This window comes from Gorilla gorilla, chromosome 11 (assembly GCF_029281585.2).
Source record: "Gorilla gorilla gorilla isolate KB3781 chromosome 11, NHGRI_mGorGor1-v2.1_pri, whole genome shotgun sequence".
Taxonomy (NCBI): Eukaryota; Metazoa; Chordata; class Mammalia; order Primates; family Hominidae; genus Gorilla; species Gorilla gorilla.
The window spans coordinates 130,344,011-130,350,455 of record NC_073235.2 but is presented as its reverse complement, the minus strand read 5'-3'; the positions used below and the strand labels follow the sequence as shown (position 1 = coordinate 130,350,455).

The following is a 6,445-nucleotide window of genomic DNA, read 5'->3' as shown; positions in this document are numbered from 1 at the left end:
ATTAGGGGAGGAATCAGGAGTTATTTCCAATGTAAAAACCTGAAGCCATGGTCTCTCCTGGTCCTCAAAAATGGTGAGTGATGTTTTGTCCATGACTGATTCAGAAAGAGGATTTGAGATTTCCTGGCTAATTTTGGGGGTTTTATTTGAGACAAGGTCTCACACTATTACTCAGGCTGGAGTGCAGTGGCACGATCATACCTCCCTGCAGCCTCCATCACCTGGGCTCAAGTGATCCTCCTGCCTTGGCCTCCCAAAACTCTGGGATGATAGATGTGAGCCACTGTGCCTGGCCCTAGAAATCATTTCTACTCTCTATTTTATTAGAAGTAACCCAGGAATTAATGTTCTCCAAAATACAGTTGTAAAACTGCAATGGATCTGATCTGCTGACAAGAAATTATGCATTTTTCTAAAGTATGCAATTATTTAATATCTCACTTTCCAGAGGATTATTTCTAATGAATACAGGTCTCCCCTGGCTATTCCCCTTAATCGCTAGCGGGACTAATCAGTGTAAATAACAATCTCAATTGCTAAACTCACTTAAAACTTAATGGTTTCAGGCTCCAGCACCTGCCTGTGACTTATACGAGCTGGATGATGACCAGTGTCTCCACGCTCTGAAAGATGGTCCTTCTCTCTTCCACGGCCACAGAAGCTAGATGTGGATTCCCACGTAGAGGTGGCATAACGTGGAATGTAACCCACATTATGCACCTGCTACCATGAAAGCATTAGGCCAGGAAATTTCTTTACGACTACGCCTGTGTGATGTGCATTACAAGCTCCCTCTTCAGGTAAGGGAAACTGAGGCCCCAAGACACAGAGAAACTCGGACAGGATCACATGACTTGAAAGAGTGGATTAGAGATTTAAATTTACTCAACTACAATGCCCATGTTCTTCCCACCAGGAAATCCTCTTTTCCTTATTCCAGAGCTGTTTTAGGAGTAAGTAACCAGCATATTCTTCAGAATCAGATGGTGGCTTGTAGTTCTCACGCCAGAGAACAACTTTAAATAAGTTAAACGCTTGGAAAACATATTATTATTTGAATTTTTATGGTCAGTTAGAAAAGTCTGGTTTGATGACTGTACTTTCAACAAGTGCTTCTAGGATACTTTTTTTTTTTTTTGAGACGGGGTCTCACTCTGCTGCCCAGGCTGGAGTACAGTGGCGAGATCATGGCTCACTGCAACCTCTGCCTCCCAGGCTCAGGCAATTCTTGTGCCTCAGCTTCCAGAGTAGCTGGCACTACAAGCATGTGCCACCATGCCTGGCTAATTTTTGTATTTTTAGTAGAGACAGAGTTTTGCCATGTTGACCAGGCAGGTCTTGAACCCCTGGCCTCAAGTGATCCACCTGCCTCTACCTCCCAAAGTGCTGGGATTATAAGTATGAGCCACTGCTCCCAGCTCGATACCTTTGATGGGTCAGACACTGTGCTAGACTCTAAGGTGACAAAACTGAATCCCTGCTCTCAAGGAGATCCCAGGCTAGTGGTAAGATGTGCGTGTCAGCACATCAATACCTTTCAAAGCCATCAGTATGGCAAATTGTATAGCTTATGACTGATGACTGCGTAGTGTGTGCCAGGCATTGTTTTAACATGTACTAGCAAATGGAATCCTCAAAACATATTATCATCCCCACTTTACAGATGAGGAATCTAAGGTATAAAGAGGTCCAGTAACTTACCAAAGGTCACATGTTTGTAAGCAGCAGAGAAGGATTTGGACCTGACTGTCTGACTGCAGAATCCATGGTCTTAAATGGCATGCCCAGGCTGGAGTGCAGTGGCATGATCATAGCTCACTGCAGCCTCAAACTCCTGGGCTCAAGCAATCCTCCTGCCTCAGCCTCCCAAGCTGCTAGGACTATAGGTGCCAGGCTAATTTTTACTTTTTTTTTTTTTTGTAGAGAGAGGGTCTCACTATGTTGCCTAGGCTGGTCTGGAACTCCCAGGCTCAAGCAATCCTCCCACCTTGGTCTTTCAAAGTGCTGGGATTACAGGCATGAGCCGTTGCACCCAACAATTTTATCTTATTTTGCCTCTCTTTCCTAGCCACCATCTACATTCACCCACCTCACACCAAGTAGATTTTGCCTTCTAAATCAATCCACCTTCTTTCTTCACAATAAACACCAGTACATCCCATTAGGTACAAACTGGTTTAGCTAGAAGCTATGACTGGGCTGGATTCAAATACCAGAGATTGTCACAAAAAGCATATCTGGCATACAGCTTTTACCATGTTAGTGACTATACCCAAAAGCCAAAAACAGCAAGAATAAAGTTCTACCAAACTTCGAGAGTGCTTGGGTAAAAGTCTACCTGGGAACCCAAAGCAGGAGGACACAGATTAGGTCATAGCAAAGGGCATTCTCAGGCTCAGTAAATCTGTGGATTTATTTTGGTAGTCTAGAAATTCAGAGGACAGGGATTTGAGAAGGTCTACCCCAACCGCCTTTATGTCATCCTCCACCCACTGTACATTCCCCTTATAGAAAGTGAAATAATCACTTACTACAGATGGGCTCCGATAATTGGCCAGTGCCAGCAGTTCCAAGAGGAACTGTGGCCAAAATTGTCTTGAATGAGAGAGCTACTAAGTAGTTTCTTATGGTTCCTCCAGGGCAGCCCAAAAAAGTAAAGTGAAGAAAACGGAAGAGTAGAAGATAAACACACACGTTTCTTCCTCTGACATTCAATCTCAAACTGGTCATTTGTTCCATATTTTCCTGATTACCGAGATGGTATCGCAATGGGCTCCTCACTTTTGTACTGATGGATATCAAAGGGAAAGAAGGCGGTCAGGTTTTTCTAGTACTGAAACATCCTTTTTGACCTTTGGGTTCTCACTGTGAAGAAGAATAAACTATTTTGTTACATGCTAGTAAGCAACAGTATCTGAGCAGCCCTAGATTGTTCTGGAAATCCTGTCAAGTGTAAAAAGATTAATTTATCCATTATGGCCTCTTTTCCTAGCCTCCATAGCTTATTGCAGATCAAATTACATTTATAAAGTTTAAAAGGCAGATAACTAAGATAATAGCTGCTGTGTCTTTTACACCTGGAAGTATAAATTCACACCTTATGAATATCTGTCGTTCAATTTGTTTCCCTGAATTTCAGTTTTCCATTGCTTTCCAAAGTATTGTTAGAAATTCATGTAAACCATGAAACTAGACCCACTTTGGCAAAGGCCAAGCAGTGCGTCCTAGGGTTGATACATGTCATCTTGATAATGTTAAGTGTCAGAGGCCCAGGGTGTATTTCAAGTCCTGATTTTTTTTGTCTTTGCACTCTCCCCACTTAATCTTGCAGATAACAAATGAGATCTTCCCCATTTAGACATACTCCTACCTGGTGCTGCTGCTGCCTGTGTTTGTCCTCACCGATTATGTCTGCTACAAGCCAGTCATCATCTTGCAAAGTATTAGTTTCATCATTACCTGGCTGCTGCTGTTGTTTGGCCAAGGAGTGAAGACCGTGCAGGTTGTAGAGTTCTTCTACGGGATGGTCACCGCCGCCGAGGTGGCCTACTACGCCTACACATACAGCGTGGTCAGCCCCGAGCACTACCAGAGAGTGAGCGGCTACTGCAGGAGTGTCACGCTGGCCGCCTACACGGCAGGGTCCGTGCTGGCCCAACTCTTGGTATCCCTGGCGAACCTGTCGTACTTTTACCTCAACGTCATATCCTTGGCCTCTGTCTCCGTGGCCTTCCTTTTCTCACCTTTTCTACCAATGCCCAAGAAGAGCATGTTTTTTTCATGCAAAACCCAAAAAAGAAACTCCTCAAAAGCCACCGGGAGAGGACGCCATCTTAGAGGAATCTCAAAAGGATCACAAAGCAGTTCACTCGGAATTATTCACTGTTTCAGGGGACCTGGATGCCAGCAGTGGGGCACCCCAAAGCCAAGCAATGTGGCTTTGAGAGATTTTGTGCAGTGGTCCCGGGATTTGCAGGAGTGCTACTCCTCGAAGCATCTCTTTTACTGACCCCTGTGGTGGGCTTTTTCCACAACAGGTTTTAACCAGATGTTAAACTATGTTCAAATCCTATGGGATTACAAGGCACCATCTCAAAGTTTCACAATACATGTATCAGTCGATTTTCATGCTGCTGACAAAGACATACCCAAGACTGGGTAATTTATAAGGAAAGAGATTTAATTGAGTCACAGTTCAGCATGGCTGCAGAGGCCTCACAATCATGGCAGAAGGTAAAGGAGGAGCAAAGTCACTGCTTACATCGCAGCAGGCAAGAGAGAATGAGAGCCAAGCAAAAGGGGAAACCCCTTATAAAACTGTCAGCTCTTATGAGAGTTATTTGCTATCACGAGAACAGTACGGGGGAAACTGCCCCCATGATTCAATTATCTCCCACTGGGTCCCTCCCACAACGCTTGGGAATTATGGGAGCTGCAATTCAAGAAGAGATTTGGATGGGGATACAGTCAAACCCTATCAATATATAATGGAGCAGTAGAAGCCCTTGAAACCTTTGGGTCTAGGTATATAAGACTTTATCTCATCAGTGTGCAGAAAATGTGCTGCTCCATGTTGTAAGATACTCCATAGTAAAAAATTAGACCTGTTCGGAAGTAACTCCAATCAATGCATTTCAGTGCAATAGAGCCCTGAAAAAAGTAGGATAGTAAGAACTGATATCACAAGACCTACGCTACGTCAAGTATACAACACATATTTAATTGATATTTTTGCTGTTTATAATGAAGCTAATGACTAGATTAAAAAATAAAAACAAAAAAACACTGGGCTCAATTTTTTTTTTCTTTGAGAAAGAGTCTCGCTCTGTCGCCCAGGAGGGAGTGCAGTGGCACCATCTCAGCTCACTGCCACCTCCACCTCCTGGGTTCAAGCGATTCTCCTGCCTCAGCCTCCCGAGTAGCTGGGATTACATGTGCACACTACCACGCCTGGCTAATTTTCTGTATTTTTAGTAGAGACAGGGTTTCACTGTGTTGGCCAGACTGGTCTTGAACTCCTGACCTCGTGATCCACCCACCTCAGCCTCCCAAAGTGCTGGGATTACAGGCGTGAGCCACCGTGCCTGGCCCCTGGGCTCAATTTTTTTTATCTATGTTCTATCATTTGCCAAGTAGGCAAATCAATGAAAATTCTAGCAATCCATTTTCTCTTCTCTTAAAAGGCCAGAACAATATCTACTAGATTATTTCACAGGATTGCTTTTTTTCTTTTCTTTTTTTTTTTTTTTTTGAGATGGGTCTCGCTCTGTCACCAGGTTGGAGTGCAGTGGCACGATCTCGGCTCACTGCAACCTCCAGCTCCCTGGTTCAAGCCATTCTCCTGCCTCAGCCTCCTGGGTAGCCGCACAGGATTGCTTTAAAGATCAAAAGATATCATGCATTCGGAAGTAATTGTGTACTGTAGTATCTTAGGTAAAAAATAGTTGTTTTTATTTAATTTTCTTGAACATAAAATAAATAACACAACTTTCAAATTGTATTCTTCAATAATCCTGTTGCAGTGATTTCAACACCAACTACCAAGTTGTTTGAAAAAGAAGAGTTTTGTCACAAATTTAAAAGAGGCAACTAATGTAAGAAAACATTGAAAAAGGTATACATGGAAGATAAAGTTACACTCATCCCTAAAAACAGGAGCTACAAACTGGTGTCCTGCTGGGCAAATATGGTTTGACCATGAAGAGTTAGATGGTTTAAGGTTAAACTATCAAAACTCTTTTCAGGCAGGCAAGGTGGCTCATGCCTGTAATCCCAGAGCTTTGGGAGGCTGAGGTGGGGAGGCCAGGAGTTTAAGACCAGCCCAGCCAACATAGTGAGACCCTGTCTCTATATATAAAAAAAAAAATTTGTTTTAATTAGCTGGGCATGGTGGTGTGTGCCTGTAGTCCTAGCAACTGGGGAAGCTGAGGCCAGGAGGGTCACTTGAGCCCGGGAGTTCTAGGCTTCAGTGAGCTATGATTGTGCCACTGCACTCCCGCCTGGGTGACAGAGTGAGACTTTGTCTCGTAAAACAAACAGGCTGGGCACGGTGGTTCACACCTGTAATCCCAGCACTTTGGGAAACCGAGGTGGGTGGATCATGAGGTCAGGAGTTCAAGACCAGCCTGGCCAACGTGGTGAAACCCCATCTCTACTAAAAATACAAAAATTAGCCAGGCATGCTGGCATGCACCTGTAATCTCAACTATTCGGGAGGCACAAGAATCACTTGAACCTGGTAGGTGGAGGTTGCAGTGAGCTGAGATCTTGCCACTGCACTCCAGCCTGGGCAACAGAGCAAGACTCTTGTCTTGGGAAAAAAAATAACAAAAAAAAACTTTTTTTCTTTCTGGAATCTTTCAATAACTCTAGTCTTTAAAATGTGGTTTGAAAGGCCAGGTGTGGTGGCTCATGCCTGTAATCCTAACACTTTGGGAGGCCGAGG

At 43.9% G+C, this 6,445-nt stretch overlaps 1 pseudogene; it reads left to right on the top strand.

Moving 5' to 3' along the window:
* Nucleotides 1-728: 728 nt before the first annotated feature.
* On the top strand, nucleotides 729-4,579 carry LOC109025871 (thiamine transporter 2-like; annotated as a pseudogene).
* Nucleotides 4,580-6,445: the final 1,866 nt, after the last annotated feature.